The following is a 19,583-nucleotide window of genomic DNA, read 5'->3' as shown; positions in this document are numbered from 1 at the left end:
GGACAGTCCTGGGCAAATCAGGATATTGGTTGCCCTATGAGGTCAGAGCTGGAATGCAAATGCAGGCCTATCCAGCATCTACATCTTTGTTCTTTCAAAGCATCAGCCTGCAAAATACTGTGTATGTGTTCAACACAGAGAACAGAAACAGGTAGGAGGTGACACTCAGCTGACACCTGCTTTCCTTGGAAGAATGATATGTGGAGTGAGCTTATTCCATGGGCTTCTACATATGGATAAAGGTAACCATATGTCCTGATTTTTCTGGGGCAATCCCGATTTATACCTGTTCTCCCGACATCATTATTAATAGCACTCACTTTTCAGTCTCAAATTGTCTTAGATTGGACAATAAATTATATGGTCACCCTCACCATCATATCACAGAGCCAGCTGATTAGGCTCTTGATTAATGGGGTCCTTCTCCATGACTATAACTAAAGCCCAGCATGACTTCCCCTGCTATTGACCAGGCACATGCACTCTGCAGGCCAGTCACCCTGAAAACACAGCATATCTGCAGCTCCCTCTCTCTCAGCTGATTGGAACTCACGTGGCCAAAAAAAAGCAAGTCCTCCTCTGTCTGTCAAACAGAATCCAGCCTGGAGAGTCAGTCTTCACATGACTTCAAAGAAGCAGCCCAGGCATTAATTGGCACTCGGGAAGATTTATGCTCCATACATCAATATCTCCTGCTGAGAAATGAGACAGATATAGGGCAGAAGGCAGGTCCTTTAGCAAAAGGTGTCTTGACAGATCTTTGAACCTAAAATACCTTAAATAATTGGGACACCCACTCAGGGACATACAAGATAAATGACCTGGTTTATAGAGTACCAGCCCTTTGCTTGCCCCACCCCGGTCACTTCCTCCTCTTCCTCTCCCAGTCCTCCTCAAGAGCCTCCTATGGCCTCTTCCTACTCGTTAGCAGGGCCACAAAAAGACAAATTGGGGTGGGGAGAGGAGGGGCATATTAGTCACTGGCAGTAGGTTGGATGGAAGAGGAAATGAATGGCTGTGGAGTCAGCTGGGAGATTTCACTGCAGGCTATTATCTGAGTCTTCTCATTAGCAGAGAAGAGAGCTTTAGGTTAACATACAGATGTGCAAGTCACCTAGTGTGTGGTTGGAACACAGTAGGTACTCAGTACATGTTGGATGGCAGTGGTCTTGAGACCGGTTAAGGGAGTAGCAAGATAGGAAAGAAGACCCATCACACCAGGCACTGAGAGTCACCTGACATAGCCTAGCTCACCTGTGTAATCAACTGTCTGTGTCCCCAGCTCTCTGCCTCCGTGTCTGTCTCTGCCTCTCTCTCCAACACTCACACACACACATACTTTTCCCACTGGTTGTAAACTCAAAAGATAGCTGGGACCGGAGATGGAAAGAGCATCACCCCGGGAAGCCCCAGTTCTGCTCCTGCTGCTGTTCCATAAATATTTTGGCTGTAGAATGTATGCAGGATCCAAAGCTGAGGATGAGGACCCTGCCCAGTCTGCTGGGGACCCAAAGTGAGGTGGGGAACATATCCAAATCAACAGCCCCTCTCAGTCTGACCTCATACAGGAAATGACAGAGGGAGTGCAGAGCACTGTGGGATGTGGAGGTGGGGCCCCAGCCCAGGCCTCTGGAGCAGAGATCTGGAATGACATACTGGAGGGACTGGAACCCTTCAGCCTGCAGACTTGAAGAACGAGCCAGACAAGAAGGAGGAAACCAAACATCCCCAGGCCCAGAGGTGGGACAGTTCATGGCCTTATGGAAAAATCAACATTCTATGTGTGTCTGAAAATTAACCTAGCAGACATTCTTCTTGTTTTGCTTGCAAGATATTTCCAAAGAGAAAAGCCCTTAGGCACATTCCTGATTCTAAGAGAACCTTTTATGATGATTGAGTCCATTATAATTTGATCAACAAGGTCATGGTCAAAAGTTAATTATCACGAGGTTGGTGAATAAAATCAACTTCCTATAGCAATCATAAATTACAACTCTAAAGAAACAAATTCAGCATTTTACAGTAAATGCTTTAACATTCTAAACAAACATATCTATTTTTTTTAAGGTTATCAGTTACAAGTCAGCAGGCCTTAGAGCTATTAAACAAATTTTTTTAATATGATAGGAAAGCTACTCTTTGTCTCTTTTAGTAAATAAACTTATTTATAAACTCAAGTTTATGATGATATAGAATAAGAACAAATTACTTTAAAAATCTTAGTAACTGGTATGTGAATATTCACTAATCACCTGACCTTTCTGAATGAAGAGTCATAGTCTATCCGTTGATTTACCTTTTCAAAAACACTTATATCAAGAACTTCTCATCTTCTCAAAGTCCCTATTAAAAAATTCTCTCTACTAGCAGCAACTTAATTTTAATCAAAGCTGAATCAAAAATCTGGAGGACTTACGCTATTTTTTTTCCATAATATTGTAAACAGGCACTGAGGGACAAGTGCCTGCTCATTTGCCTGGCCCTCTGCTTTTTCTCCTATAAGCTGGGGATAATTGCCCACCCTACCCCCCTCCCTTTCAGAGGGCCTTGTGGTGATCCAAAATGCTATGACACATGAACTTGAGCCATTAGTTCAAGTCTCCTGGCCCTGGTTATCCCCTCATTGTATGCTAGGAGTGGGAAGAATACTGGCCCAAGGCAGGCCCTCAGTGAAAAAGATAGAACAGTTCCACAGGCAGCCAAAATTCCAGAAATCCATTCTCTTGATTCCCAGAGCAAAGCCACCAAGCAGCCCTTGACAGATCTGTGCTCCAGACTCATATTCCTCTCTGGCCTGATCTTATCTTTCCACTCCCTTATCCTTGGTCCACTCCTGTGGCTGAAGCCTTCCAACAAGCCCTCTTTGCTACTGAGCGCTCCTCACTGTCAGAGCCCTTCCATTAGTCCTCACCGGTCCTGCTGTTCTCAGCTGTCTTAAAGAAAATTAATCAAACCACCAGCCCCACCTCACCAGTCCCTATGGGCTCAGTACCTATATATTGGAGGCATTTTGCCCTTAGAATTGAGATATAGATCCCTGGTGTGTCCCCAGTGTTACCCTCACTGCTCACATCTGTGGGGAGCTGGGAGCCTGTACCAACATGCAATCTGTTTCCATAGTTCAGAATCTGAGAGAGGCTGCAAGCCTGGAGAAACCTCTAGGTAGAAGTTCATTTCTCTGCACCTCTTTCACGGACCTTTATTCCTCTGACCAATGAAATCCATCCAGGGCCAGAGGTTATTTTCTAAACTGAAGACACAGGAACCCAGAAAAAGTTTGAGAAATGAAAAATAAAACGGCAAATGGATAAAGTGGAGAAGAAGTTGACACCAGATGGATCAAGGTGACAGTGGATGTGAGAATTGGAGATCAGGTTACCTAAAGATGGAAAAGAAACCACAATGAGAGCAGAACAGCAGGTCAGGAGTTTCATTGAGGGAAGCCAAGTTAACAGAGCCTTCCTGCCTGCAGGACAGCTTGGGGCCACACTGAAGGTCGGAATTCAACAGCCATGCTATCAGGTTTAAAGACTGACTGTGGGAATTGAAAATGTTTTTATTGAGATCAGAAAGAAAATGCTACAAAGGACCATAGCTTCAGGGAAACCTACAGCTGCTACAGTTAATTTCATTGGTCATCCTGAGCAGTGTATGCATGGTTCTGTTACAGCTGGTGGACTCAATGGCAACTAACTACAAGCTCCCATAAGAAGCCCATCCTGATGGAAGGAAGTCCTTGAGCTGGAGACAAGTTGGCGCAGTGTGGAAAAGAGATAGATATAGTATGATCTTTTTCTCCATCAAGTCTTCTTTTCTGGACAAGGAAAGATAAGAGAAACCACCTGAGGAATAGAAACTACATGCAAGGAGGAGGCAACCTAGAAACATAGTGAGAGCAGCAGCAGGAGGCGAAGGTCTTCCCTGAGGCAGGGCAAACAAGCAGGATGCTCAGGCTTCCCAGAGACTCTTGTAGAGCAGGAACCAGCAGGGCAAGGCAGAAGCATGAGCCTAAACACAGAACCAAGCTGGCTTGTGACAAGGACTTGGTCCTCTAACTGTTTGGACAGCAAATATAAAGCCCTCCTCACCAGGCCCACAGGATATGATTACTCTTCCCAATCTCACTGTCCCACAGAACTTTCTCACTTTGCCTTATCTTTGAAGTAGTGGCTCTCAACCTGTGTCACCGTACACCATTAGATACTGTCAGTTATCAGATGAGTAGAAAGCATTTTACTACTAATATTAAAGTACATAAGTGTATGTGTGTTTTCTTAATATAAACTGAAGGATACCAAGGTTATTTCCACAATAACAGCACTTTCTTTCCCTTGCTCTATTAGTCAGATTTTGTTGATTGGAAAAGGCAAAAATTAACTCAAACTAGCTTAAATCAAAAGGGAGATTTGTTGGAAGGTTATTGAATATTCCAGTTTCTATTGCTATGTAACATATGATCCCCAAACTCAGTGACTTAAAACAGCGATTTTATGATGCTCACAAATTTGGGTCAGAACTTTCCGGTCAGGACTCTGGACAGGGTACAGTGCAGATGACTCTGCTCCATGATATCTGGGGACCACAGCTAGGAAGACTCCATAGCTGGGAGTGACTCAATAGTTGGGTGCTGGAATTACCTGGAGCTTTCTTTTCTCACATGTGGGTGGCTGATGTTAGCTGTCATATGAGACTCCAGCTGGGGCTGTCAATCAGAGCTTCTACTCATGGCCTTTCCACATGGCCTGAGCTGCCTCAAAGCATGGCAGTCTCAGGGTAATGGGGCTACATGGTGGCTCAGGGTTCCAGTGCAAATTTTCCAGCTAACAAATGTATCACCTTTTTTTTAATTTATTTTAACTGGAGACTAATTACTTTTCAATACTGTAGTGGTTTTTGCCATATATTGACATGAGTCAGCCATGGGTGTACATGTGTTCCCCATCCTGAACCACCTTCCCACCTCCCTCCCCATCCCATCCCTCAGGGCCATCCCAGTACACTGGCCTGAGCACCCTGTCTCATGCATTGAATCTGGACTGGCTGACCTACTCTCAGAAGATCTCATCTGTTGTATTCTGTTGGTTACAAGCAAGTCACAGGCCCATTCAGATTCAAGGGGAGGGGAAATATATCCTACTTCTCAGCAGGAAGAGCATCAAAATAATTTGTAGACGTGTTTTTAAACCACCACACTGAACTATATTGTGTAACTGTGAGAAGCAGGGACTCAAACACTGCCAGGACTCTCTGCTTCTCTTTGCATGATGAATTCTTTGGCTTCCTTCTCTCTTATTGCAGGCTGACTTCATCCAGGAAGCATAGAGGTGGACATCTAGAGCCACAAAGCACAGACCTGGCCCCTGGAGGGCCATCTTTATCTTTTTGAGCCATTCCCAGAGGCAAGAAAACCATTCTGAGATAAGCGACATCTGCAACATTTGTGATCTAGTACATGCTCCTAAGTACAAGAGCAATGGTGGACTGGCAGCCAGATACTATGGTATTACCCTTATGCTACTATCTGCCTTATATATGTCCAGGTAATATGCCAATGGTGGGTAAACAAAAGGAGAGAATTGAAAGCCCTACCTTTTGGCGCTAGTTAAATTTTACCCTAAAATGTGATTGTGTATATGTTATTTCCCTCTCTAAATTTTGAGTATCTTGAAGAGTGTATGATACTAGAGTTTAGTATATACTTGATTGAATGACTGAATAAATAAATAGTCTAAGTGAATATAAATTGATTATTATTTAGCATGATAGAAAACCTCAAGTTATACAGACAATGAATGTGCTTGGAATTGGATAAAAAGAGATCAATCTATACTTAAATATTTAGTATATTTGTTTAATTTTGTTTAAAATTGTATTTTTTAATAATTTAAAATTTTAATGACTAATTTGTGGTTAATATACTTATTTAAGTTCACTTTTAATATAAAATACACGTAATTTGGTTGCAACTCAGAGCAGTACCTGGCTTTATCTCCTATCAAGAAAGAAGGTAAATCCTCTGGAGAATTATAACCTCAACAAACACTCTCCAACATAAACCACAGCAGGATCCTCTATGACCCACCTCCCAGAATATTGGAAATAAAAGCAAAAATAAACAAATGGGATCTAATTAAACTTAAAAGCTTTTCCACAACAAAGGAAAATATAAGCAAGATGAAAAGACAGCCTTCAGAATGGGAGAAAATAATAGCAAATGAAGCAACGGAGAAAGAATTAAACTCAAAAATATACAAGCAACACCTGAAGCTCAATTCCAGAAAAATAAATGACCCAATCAAAAAATGGGCCAAAGAACTAAACAGACATTTCTCCAAGAAGACATACAGATGGCTAACAAACACATGAAAAGATGCTCAACATCACTCATTATCAGAGAAATGCAAATCAAAACCACAATGAGGTACAATTTCACACCAGTCAGAATGGCTGCTATCCAAAAGACTACAAGCAATAAATTCTGGAGAGGGTGTGGAGAAAAGGGAACCCTCTTACACTGTTGGTGGGAATGCAAACTAGTACAGCCACTATGGAGAACAGTGTGGAGATTCCTCAAAAAGCTGGAAATAGAACTGCCATATGACCCAGCAATCCCACTGCTGGGCATACACACAGAGGAAACCAGAATTGAAAGAGACACATGTACCCCAATGTTCATCGCAGCACTGTTTATAATAACCAGGACATGGAAGCAGCCTAGATGCCCATCAGCAGACGAATGGATAAGGAAGCTGTGGTACATATACACAATGGAATATTACTCAGCCATTAAAAAGAATACATTCGAATCAGTTCTAATGAGGTGGATGAAACTGGAGCCTATTATACAGAGTAAAGTAAGCCAGAAAGAAAAACACCAATACAGTATACTAACACATATATATGGAATTTAGTAAATCAGTAAAGATAACCCTGTATGCGAGACAGCAAAAGAGACACAGATATATAGAATAGTATTATGGACTCTATGGGAGAGGGTGAGGGCAGGATGATATGGAAGAATGCCATTGAAGCATGTAAATTATCATATGTGAAACGAATCGCCAGTACAGGTTCGATGCATGATACAGGGTGCTTGGGGCTGGTGCACCAGGATGACCCGGAGGGATGGGATGGGGAGGGAGGTGGGAAGGGGGTTCTGGAAGGGGAACACATATACACCCATGATGGATTCATGTCAATGTATGGCAAAACAAATACAATACTGTAAAGTTAAAAAATAGACAAATATACTAATTTAAAATTAAAAAAAACATACATTCCTCAGAATATTGTAATCTATTAATAAAAATTTAATAGAAATCACTTGCAAAATCAGAATATATAATATCACAAAATGAGTAGCACATTAAATGGACTTACTAAAAATTAGACACAATAGAATATTACTGAACTAATAAAATAGTATAAAATAAGACTAATACTGGAAGAGAAAGAAAGAACATTTACTTTAAAAAATGAAATACAGGTCCATAGAAAACCTGTAAGTACATAAATGCAAAAGCTAGGAAAATACAAATGATACCATTAGAGAAATGGTGAAAATGTTCCACATGCATGCAAATGGAAGGAAAAGGAGGGAGAATATGAGACAGAGCTGTGTAAGAGGCAATGATCAAAATGCTTCCACCATGATGAAAGACAAAAATTCACAGTTTCTAACACTCTATTAATTCTTAATAGAAAAAAGTCAAAAGAAAGTACATACAGGCACATCACAGTAGGACTGCTGAAGAGTTAAAGAGAGAGAGAAAAAACATCTTAAGAATGGCCTGATCCATAAGCGCAACATAGATTTCCATTTATTTGTGTCATCTTCAATTTCTTTCATCAATGCCTTACGATTTTCAGAGCACAGATTCTTTGTGAAAATGCCCACAACCAAAGTAATCTATAGGCTCAGTGCAATCCTTATCAAGATACCAATGGTGTTTTACACAGAACTAGAACAAATAATTCTAAAATTTGAATGGAACAACAAAAGATCTCTAATAGCCAAAGCAATGTTGAAAAAGAAGAACAAAACTGGAGGTGTCAAGTTTGCCGGATTTCAAATTATGCTGTAAAACTATAGTAATAAAAACAGTATGGTACTGGCACAAAAACAGAGACATAGCTCAATGAAAGCAAACAGAGAACCCAGAAATAAATCCATGCTTATATGTTTGATTAACCTATGACAAAGAAAACAAGAAAATACTATACAAGGGGAAAAGATAGTCTCTTCAATAAATAGTACTGGGAACACTGGACAGCTACAGTCAAAAAAATGAAACTAGACCACTTTCTTATAGCATATACAGAAATAAACTCAAAATAGACTAAAGACAAATGTAGGACCTGAAACCATAAAGCTCCTAGAAGAAAACATAGGAAGTGAGTTCCTTGACATCAATCTTTGCAGTATTTTGGGGGATGCATTTCCTCAAGCAAGAGAAATAAAAGAAAAAGAAAATTTAAAAAATAAACAAATGAGACTATATCAAACTAAAAATTTTTGCACAGCAAAGGATATCATGAACAAAATAAAAAAAGCAACTTACTGAACGGGAAAAGATACCTGCAAATGATATGTCCAATAAGAGATTAGGCATAGGGCATGTTAGTCACAAAGTCATGTCTGACTCTTTGTGACCCCATGGACTGACTATAGCCCACCAGGCTCCTCTGTCCATGAAATTCTCCAGGCAAGAATACTGAAGTGGGTTGCCATTCCTTTCTCCAGGGAATCTTCCTGTCCTAGGGATTGAAGCTGGGTCCCTCACATTGGAGGCAGATTCTTTACTGTCTGAACCACCACGGAAGCCCTAAATAAGAAGTTAATATCCAAAATATGTAAATAACTCACATAACTCAATACCAAAAAAATTAATAAATCTTATTTTAAATGGACCTGAATAGACATTTTTCCAAAGAAAGCATAGAGTTGTCCAACAGACACATGAAAAGATTCTTAACATCGTTAATCATCACGTAAATGCAAATCAAAACCACTATGAGATATCACTTCACATCTGTCAGAATTGATATTATCAAAAAGACAACAAAAAACAAGTGTTGGCAAGACTGTGTATTTTGTAAGTGTATATACATGTGTGTGTGTGTGTGTGTTCAATAGAATATTAGTCAACCACAGAAAAGAGTGAAATCTTACCATAAATGACAATATGGATGTACCTAAAGTGTATTATACTAAATCAAATAAGTCATAAAGAAAAAGACATATACCACAGATTTCATTTATATGTGGAATCTAAAAGCAAAACAAATAAGCAAACATAACAAAATAAAAACAGACTCATAGATACAGAGAACAAACTGTGGGGGCAGAGAACAGGGGAAATGAATATGGATGAAATAGGTGAAGGGAATTATGAAGTACAAACTTCCAATTATAAAATAAATCACAGTAATGAACTGTACAACATAGGGAATATAGTCAATAATATTGTAATAATTTTGCATGGCGACAGATGATAACTAGACTTACGATGATCATCTCATAATGTATAAAAATATCAAATCACTATGCTGTGCAAATGAACCTAATGTAATATTGTAAGTCAATTATACTTCAATAAAAAAGAAAGAATGGTCTGGGGGAAAATTACCTTCAAAGGAGAAACAGTAAGATGAGCATTTGATTTTATAACAGAAATGATAAAAGTAAAAGAACAATAGGATGATTTTCAATTATACCAAGAAAAAAGTGAATAAGTAATAGCCAGCCTAGAATTCTAAACCTTGAGAAATTCTTCAAGAATAAATATAAACTAAAGTGTTTTAGAATAAACCAAAAGTAAGAGGAATCATGGTTATCAAACTTGCACTAAAAGAAATAGTAAAGAGATTTCTTCTAGATTCCTGCTGAAGAGTCAGCAGGGGAAAAAATGACCCTGGATAATAGAAGCAAGGAATACTCCTCTCCGGAGGAACACATTGTTAACCCAGGTAGCACTATTGGAGTCCCACATATAAAGTACTGCCAAATATGAGTTCACACAAGCCACCATTTGAAATAATCCAAAGAAATAAAAAGCAGTAGAATTAGACAGACTATTAATACAGGCATTAACAACTAAGAATTGTGGACTACTTACACTTATAGAATAAGCATGTCTAAAGTGAAATAAAAGCTGAAACTTTTAAGAAGAGATTTAAAAAATAAAACACTATAGAATACATAATTAAAAGGAAATTTTGAAAATAAAAATATCACTTAATCTAAAATTTTAAGCATGGGTTAAACCACAAATTAAACCAAGAGAGGATTAGTGAACTGAAAGATAAATCTACAGAAATAACCCAGAAGCTACCACAGAGGAACTGACAAATGAAAATAAAACAAATGAAGTTAAGAGAAATGGGGGACAGAACAAAAAGATCTAACATAGTTCCAAGAATATCATATCTGAGAAGAAAGAGAATGCGAGAAGGCAATATTCAAAGAGATAATGGCTTAAAATTTTCTAGAACTGAAGAACTCCTCAAATTCAAGGAGCATAATTATTTCAGGTAAAATGAATAACAATGAATCAACAGGTAGTCTTATTGAGGGGAAATTGTAGAAAAAATGTCCTAAAACAGAAAGAGAGAGAAAGCAGGTTACATCCATGCTGCTGCTGCTAAGTCGCTTCAGTCGTGTCCGACTCTGTGCGACCCCATAGACGGCAGCCCACCAGGCTCCGCCGTCCCTGGGATTCTCCAGGCAAGAGTACTGGAGTGGGTTGCCATTTCCTTCTCCAGTGCATGAACAGGAAAAGTGAAAGTGAAGTCGCTCAGTCATGTCTGACTGTTAGCGACCCCATGGACTACAGCCTACCAGGCTCCTCCGTCCATGGGATTTTCCAGGCAAGAGTACTGGAGTGGGGTGCCATTGCCTTCTCCGGGTTACATCCATAAGCATGCAAAAACGGACTGATTTACCAGCAGCAGTAGAAGTCAGACACAATAAAATACTATTTTCAAAGTTCTAGAGGAAAATAACTATCATCTAAAATTTTGGACCTTGTTAAAGTTCGTTAATGCTCTTCAGCCAACTTAAGGAATATACCTATAGTAGAATAAGTACACCAACTCAAAGGACATGAATCTGAGCAAACTCCGGGAGATAGTGAAGAACGGGGAAGCCTTGCATGCTGCAGTCCACAGGGTCACAAAGAGTCGGACACAACTTAGGGACTGAAGAACAACAGAATAAGTTGGGTTTATCACTTGTTGTAGCAAGGGTCGGGAACAATGGTGCATCTCAGTAAGAAGGTGCTAGAAATAATCCAGTATAGGGTCTTGACTATAATCAGGTAATCTTGGGGAGAGTCTGAGGAATCAAGGAACTCATTTTGGACTGAGGGGTAACCAGAAAGTCGATTCTGTGACTGTGAATCTCAAAAATTACCTATCAGGAGGGAAGACTAGATGAGGAAAAGCTGTAATCGGTTAAAAGTTGCAGTCACTCATTTAGCAAGAGAGGGAGATTCTTGGAGTTTTGTGAGCTATACAGTGACCTTGTCTGAGTGGAGTGTCTGTGGCTTTTTGTCCAATGAGAGAACAGCATGGCTTCACTGTCAGCATCAGATCAGTCTGCAATAATACTGAGACCTAACTCTGGCTTTAGATCAGTCCCAGATGTCGAGATCTGCTTTTTTATCCTTAACTTCTATTCATAAATGAAGGTGAAATAAATAAGAATGAATTAGAGAATTTGACACTCACAGTCCCTCACTGAAGGTAATTCTAAAGGGTATAACTTCAGGAAGTAGGAAATTGAACCCAGAGGAATGGGATATGAGAAAGAATAACGAGCAAAGGAATTGATAATTATGGCTATAAATCAAACCTCAAATTAACAGTATTAAACAATAATAACAATAGTGATGGGAGGGGTTAAAGAATAAGGTTGGGCCACAATTCTCAACAATATGTAAAGTCAGAGGAGAAAGATTAGGTCAAGTATTCAATGAGCTCTGCATTACGGAAGAAGGTAGCAATCCTGACTAACTATGAATATAAGGCTCTATTAAGGCAAGAATGCATGTTAAAATTTGAGTAACCCCTAAAAGAATAGAAATAAACCAAATAAATTTGGTGGGGGAAAGAATAAAAAAATTCATCAGTATTAAATAAGGAAAGAAAGAGGAAAAAAAGATGCCAAGAAATATCATGATAAATGGAATATAAAAATGAATCCAAGCATATCAGTAATGACTACAGATGTTATGATTAAATTTATCAGTTAAAGGGAAAAAATTATCAAAGTGGATTTTTTTAATTAGTTCTGTGCCTTTTCAACTGGCACACAAAACATAAAGATAAGAAATTTGAAAGTTTCTAAATGGATAGAAAATGAGCAAATATCATCATACAAGTGAAAGGAAACTGATTTCCCTACATAACCATCAGTCTCAGTTCCTCTCTCTCACCACTGCCTACTATTCCATTTTGTTGTTCTTTAATTCAAATCAGTTCTTACTAACCATCATAACAGGTCCCCAGATGGCCTTTCCAGCCCTTTTTTGCAATATGACCTTTCAAGTACAACCACTAACAGATTCCCAGGCTCTTTTAAAAAAAAATCTTATTGGTTAGAGTGGAGGAAGGTTTAACACATCAGAAACATGGGAAGGTTCAAAAGAGCTGGAGAAGTACCTGCCAAACCTGATTGCAGTCATTACTGTGCTGCTTTATCTTTTTTTATTTTGCTATTTTATTTGATAGCATAACAATGTCTTTAAGTCATCAAGAAAAGAATTAACAATGTTTATAGAAACTGTTCACTAACCCTTTGTGTTAATTCAGCTCCTCCAAGAAGCAGACACCAAGATGGAATCACATGTATAAAGATTCACTAGAAGAAATACCTGTGAAGCATAAAAGGGAGGAGGAGCAGGAGTCAGAGAGAATTTTAGACCATGAAGCAGACCTTACCCCTGCCTAAGGAGAAAGTGATGGAAGTATTGAGTTGCAAGAGTCCCACACTAAAGCACATTTCTGAGATCTCTTACAGGCCAATGGCATTTCCAGGCAAAGTTACTCATTAGAGGAATTCCATGTTGGACAGGAATGGGTTGGCACTATTCCGGAAATTCCTGTCCCAGAATTTCACATTGGATAGGAAGGAGCCTACTGTGCCCATTCATTGGCTAGAAATGGTTCAGGGGAAGCATGGAATCAGTATTCATAGGGCAGCAGCTGGAAGCTGTCAGTCTGTCCCTGCAGCAGGTTCACACGAAGGAAATCTGAATGCCTTTTCCCATGGCCACCACATCCGAAACTTACATAACACAAATACATTTGTCCACTCATGTTCAAGGAACAGCTACCCCATGGTCCCGTTAACTCTCTCTTTATAAGAGAAAACTTAGAAGACAGAGTCAGTGAGATGAAACTTCGCCCCCAATACTGCAGTTTCATTCTAGTCTCCTCATCTTCACCACATTGCCTTAGAAAGCCTTGGTGGCGTTCTGGGAGAATAGCATTGAAACATGTATATTATCGTATGTGAAACAGAACACCATTCCATGTTCGATGCATGAGACAAATGCTCAGGGCTGGGGCAATGGGATGACCCCGGGGGATGGGATGGGGAGGGAGGTGGGAGGGGGTCCAAGAGGGGGAACGCATGTAAACCCATGGCTGATTCATGTCAATGTATGGCAAAAACTACTACAATATTGTAAAGTAATTAGCCCCCAACTAAAATAAATAAATTTATTTTTAAAAAATGCATTAAAAAAAAAAGAAAACCTTGGTGGCTTATGCAGTAATATGACTCAAACCTTCGTTCTGGAGAGGCCTGAACAAACCACTGGTAGCCATACCCTTCTCAAGCTGGAGTTGCTTCACAGGTCCATTTAATGGAAAGTACCATGATGAACCTATTTGAATCAGCTGAGTTACACAAGTAGCCACCCTTGTCCCTATCATGTAAAAGCAGGCTTTCTATGGATCAGAGCCAAGTATCTCAGACTCCCATTCCTGCCTACTCATCCTTGAGCACAGGAGTCCAAAGTGTTCTGGCTACAATATAACCTATAGTTTAATGGGATTCTTACTCTGTCTAGTGACAAAGCTTACTATCTCCCCTGGGGAGAAAAACTCTAATCCCGCAGTGCCCATAGTCCCAGGCACCTGAAGCACAAAATCCCCCCAGGGTTGCTGAGGGTGATGGTGAATGGAGCCATCCATGCTTTGGGGTGTTGGACACATAACTAAGGAAAAGGTATCCCTTGAGGATACAGCACCACATAGGGGTCTCTGATTTAATACGTGCAGTGCATCCTGAGGAGGGGCTCCCGTCATCCACACTGCTAACTCTGCACCCACAGGGAGGCAGCTGAGCCTGCCACTCAGCCACACTCCTGCAGCAGGTTCTTTTGAAGGGAGTCCAAGGGGTGCACCTTCATGACCACCTCAGACAGTGCAGTTCAGTTCACTTGCTCAGTCGTGTCTGACTTTTTCTGACCCCATGGACTGCAGCACACCACGCTTCTCTGTCCATCACCAACTCCCAGAGCTTGCTCAAACTCATGTCCATCAAGTAGGTGATGTCATCCAACCATCTCATCCTCTGTCAAAGAAGGTCTCAACCTCAGACAAGGAAGGGCCAAAAGTTATGTAGTTCATAGGTAAATATCTAAAACCTATTTCCACAGTTGTTCTGACTTTCTTGCTGCATAACAAATTATCCCAAAGCTTGAAACAAGTATCATGTTTTGATCTCTAATGACTTTGAAGGGTAGAGATTGGGGAAAGGTTTGCTGGGTGATTGTTCTGTTACACAAGGCATTGACTGGTCCCTCGGTGATATCAGCTGGGGGATGGTCTGGACAGTCCAAGACAGCTCAGTCTGGATGAATGGAAAGCTGGGCTCAGTTGGGGCAATTGGCCATAGGGTCCACATGTGACCATTTCAGCTTGGCAGTTCCAGAGTCGGAAGACAGCTTCTGTGCTGGCTCAGGACACCAGTGCAGAACGTGAATGGCCTTCTCTGAGCTAGCCTCAGAGGTCACAGAGCATCTCTGTCACTGTACTCTATAGGTTGAAAGAACCAGATTACAGGGAAGAGAACACAGCACTCACCTTTCAAGAGGAAGAGGGTTTCAAAATTTGTGAACAGGTTTTAAATCTACCCCAGAACTGAATTTTCTGTTAGGTGCGATGATTTCTTACCCAGAACCCCTCAACTGCCAGCACTTCCGGGAATGCAGTGTGTCACAATAACTTACACAAGGCAAGGACAAAATTATCTGTTGAATGATTGCATAGTGAAATGTTTACTACAATCTGGAGGACAAGAAATGAACTAGCTGGAGACAATGATACCTGCCTCTTTCACAGCAAGAAACACCCACACACACACACACTTGCCCTGTTCCCTTGAGTGAAAGAAAGACCACAGCTAGCATCACCCCCATCCCCATCCGCACCTCCCACACCCTGTCTCCTTGTAAAGGAACACTGTAAAACTTGCTCTGAGACAGAGAGCTCCTCAGTCTGGCTATGCATTCAGAACTAAGCCTCTTCCGCTGCTGTGTTCATAGCCCAAACGCAAACACATGTCAGTCTCTGATTCCTGTCCTCTCTCAGGCAAGGCTGCCATCCTCAGGCACTCCAGCTACTGCTTTTGAATTATGATTTAAATTACCATTCTTTTAATAATTTGAAATTTAGATAATTTTAATTATTTGAATTAAATAATTTGAATAATTATTTAAATTATCATTCTTGGGAGATGGGACCCAGGAGGTAGTTTGTCAAAAAGGCTGATAGGTCTGCTTTAAGGAAGTGCTCTCTGGACTTCCCTGGTGATCCAATGGCTAAGACTCTGTGCTCCCAATGCAGGAGACATAGGTTCAGTCCCTGGGTCGGGATGATCCCCCGGAGAAGGAAATGGCAAGCCACTCCGGTATTCTTGCCTGGGAAATCCCATGGACAGAGGTGCCTGACAGGCTGTAGTCCGTGGGGTCACAGAGTTGGACACGACTGAATGACTAAACAACAACAAAGAACTAGATCCCACATGCCGCAACTAAGACCCTACGCAGCCAAATAAATATTAAAAAAAAAAAAAATTGAGGTGCTCTCTGAACTGCCACAAAGTTCTCCTCACTGCAGGGCAAAGGGGGTTGAGGGGAGGAGGAAAAACCAAACCCAGTATTTGCCAATCTGCGTATTTTCTACCACCTATGCTACCTTGCACACATCTCTTTGGGGAAGTACATGCTCCACTATAACATTTCTTCCCCTTCTCCTTCTCTTCTCCAAAGTGGTACCTGTATGTAGAAAGAAGGTTTGGTGATCCTGTAGGTGTGGAGAAAGAAGATGATCCACCTACCATGTGTGAAAAAACAGAGTCCTTGCGAGGCTGAGCATGTCTTCCCATTGACCTTACACTTGAATGGGGGGGAGGGGCTTTCTGGTGGCTCAGTCGGTAAAGAATCTGCCTGCCATGCAGGAGACCGGGTTCAATCCCTGGGTCAGAAAGATTCCCTGGAGAAGGGAATGGCAGCCCACTCCAGTATTCTTGCCTGGAGAATCCCGTGGACAGAGGAGCTTGATGGGCTACAGTCCATGGGATCGCAAAGAGTTGGACATGCCTGAATGACTAACACACACACAAGCAGTAGATGTGCATGTTCGGGTTCCTCCAACAGCTGATCCTGAGATAAGGACCTGGGTGTAAGTAGTTTATTTGTGCGGTGACCCCAGGCAGCAGGATGGAGGATGGAGAGATCTCAGACAGGGTTGAGGGAAGAGTCAATAAAAATGGGTAATGTGGAGGAAGTACCCACAGGTTGGCAGCTCCATGCTGCCATGACCTTCTGAGAAGTGTGTAGAATACCCTTCTAGAATTATCCCCCTGAAGAACACCAGGGTGGGTGGTTTTCCCCCAGCTCCCATCACCAATGGGTTCAGAGTTAGAGGGTTGCCCCCAGGGGCAGTTAACTTGCCCCACTCCAGGTTGAGCTTCAGGGTAGCCATCAGAGAAGATCCCAGGGCAGAAAGCAGGTTCACACTTTGAGCTTGAGGAGGCAGGCTGATAACAGGAGGTCAGAGAGCTTGTGAGACATCCCCACTGCAGCTTGGCAGGGAAACCAGAGGTGGGCAGAGAGACGACATGGCCACAGGCACCTGCGCAACGTAGAGGAAAATGATTTCTTCTTAGAAACTAGAATATGATACCACTGACTTTGAGCTTCCAGGATTAGCAAAGAAATGCAGTACCCACCTGTCGTCATAGGCAAATTGTTATTTTTCTCTGCAGAAGCTTTTAGTATTTTCTTTTGTTCTTGATATTCTTCATGTATCAGGTTGTGAGTTTGGGGTCCTTCATTTTGCTGTCTCTCTGTGACCCTTTCCAATCTGAGAATCAACAGAGATTTTTTAGTTCTAAGTTTACTTATATTATTTCTTTATTTTCTCTCTTTCTCTCTCTTTCATTTTTTCTCTTTTTTTTTTTCATTTTTTCTCTCTGATTCATGAATTCTGTCTTTATCTGTGCCCATGCTGCTACTTAGGCTTCCCTTGTGGCTCAGCTGGTAAAGAATCTGCCTGCAATGCGGGAGACCTGGGTTTGATCCCTGGGTTGGGAAGATCCTCCGGAGAAGGGAAAGGCTACCCACTCCAGTATTCTGGCCTGGAGAATTTCATGGACTATACAGTCCATGGGGTCGCAAAGAGTCAGACACAACTGAGCGGCTTTCACTTTCACTTTCATGCTGCTATTCAGCACATCTGGTAAATTTTCAAAAACTAGTTGGTGATCATGGAATCCTAATTAGTTTTTTTTTGACACGACTCATTGTTAATTGATGGTATACCAGCTTCTCACGTCTGAATATTAATTACACTTATTTTAAAGTTATTTCTCCCTTCCCATAGACGTTAGCTATTTTATTTGTTGACTTTGGTTCTTCTTTTTAATGATGTCTGTTTTCCTTAAATGTTTGGACATTCTTAGCTATTGTTTGCACTTGAGTTTGAAACTCCTGTTTGCCTGAGTACATAAGTGCTGACTCCAGCTGTCTCGGGTGACTTGGGGGGCGGGGATGGAGGCAGTGCAGGCTGGGAGGTGGAGGGCAGGAATTGCAAACTAGTAGCTTGCTTTCTTGGAAGGGAGCTAACCACTCCAGGAGTGTAAGTCATCTGGAGTCATTTCTCTACTATTCTGGCCTAACTGTCCATCTAAGTTTTCTGGGTCAGGACTCTTCCTGCTTCAGACAGCTATGCTCAGAATTTATTCTAGGGACAAATGCATGAATCAGTCATCCTATTTTTTTCCTTTCTTTGTTCTTTGGATGTCTGGGGCTAGTTCTGGCTCTGTGTTGCCTCCCTGGGTTGTTTCTCCCCTTCTGGAGATTGTATCCTGAGTCTAAACATCATCCATGCTCTCTGCTCAGTAGGTGTGAGGAAGGGAAGGGGCCTGGTGGGCTCAGCTGTTCTGAATACTAAGATTTGTTAATTAACCTGATGGTTGCCCCCCAAACCCCTCCTGGTCTCTCTATTTGTTGACTCTGAGCTTAAAATATTTCTGGAATGTCTGTTACTTCCCTGGTAGTTTTCTGTTGTCTGTGTTGTGAGCCATAGCTTTTTTTCTGCCCTTATGTTTCTGCAATCTGATCCCATCTGCTTTCCATCTTCCAAGAATTTTTCAAAATCTGTCTAAGGATAGATCCTATTCTTGCCATGGTGGATTCCTTTACCTCCTCCTGCTTTTATCCATCTATCTTATTTAATTCTCACAATAATTCGATCAAAGAGGTATTCATGATGATCTTATTTTTCAGAAGGAGAACTGGGGCTCAGAGAGGTAACTTCTCTGAGGTGTCACAGCTAGAACTTGATGGTACTGGAACTTGAACCCTGACTCCAGGTTGTAATTACATGTATTCTCACCACTTGTCGGAGATCTTCTCTAAATTTGCCCCTTACTTCCTTCTTCCTGTGGCCTGAGAGCTCCTTGAGGAGCCAGGGTTGTCCTGGAACCCCCTTTGGGTACTCTACAGCACCTTGCACTGTGCAGAGAACACCAAACACTGTGAGCATAGAGCCATGGCAACCTGCCCAAGATCATGTGACTAGGAAGTGGCATGTCAGGACTTCAACCCAAGAAGTGTGGCCCCAGAGACTGTACCCTAATGCCATCTTCCACTCAGATCTGAGGTGTCATTCACCAACTTCCTGCCAAGCATCCTCTTGCTGGGAGGAAGACAGATCACTAGTCAATTTATGCCCTTGGAGTGCTTCCACTGCTGTATTTCATGACAAGAATCATGACACATTTGACTCTTAAAACTAAGACCAAGTATTACTTTGATGAAACAGAAGAGACAAGAAATAAAAAGAATACAGAATATGGGCTGGTTTGCCTGGTGGTCCAGTGGTAAAGACTTCACTTGTTAATGCACGGGACACAGGTTCAACCCCTGGTCCAGGAGGATCCCACATGCCACTAGACAACTAAGCCCGTATGCCACAACTACTGAAGCCCTGAACTCACCCTAGAGCCCGAGTTCTGCAACAAGAGAAACCACTGCAATGAGACACCCACACACGACAACTAGAGA

Source organism: Giraffa tippelskirchi, chromosome 2, assembly GCF_054371585.1.
Source record: "Giraffa tippelskirchi isolate mGirTip1 chromosome 2, T2T-mGirTip1v1.2.pri, whole genome shotgun sequence".
In the NCBI taxonomy this organism is placed as follows: domain Eukaryota; kingdom Metazoa; phylum Chordata; class Mammalia; order Artiodactyla; family Giraffidae; genus Giraffa; species Giraffa tippelskirchi.
The sequence above is the reverse complement of the archived record's forward strand: the minus strand, read 5'-3'. Positions refer to the sequence as shown.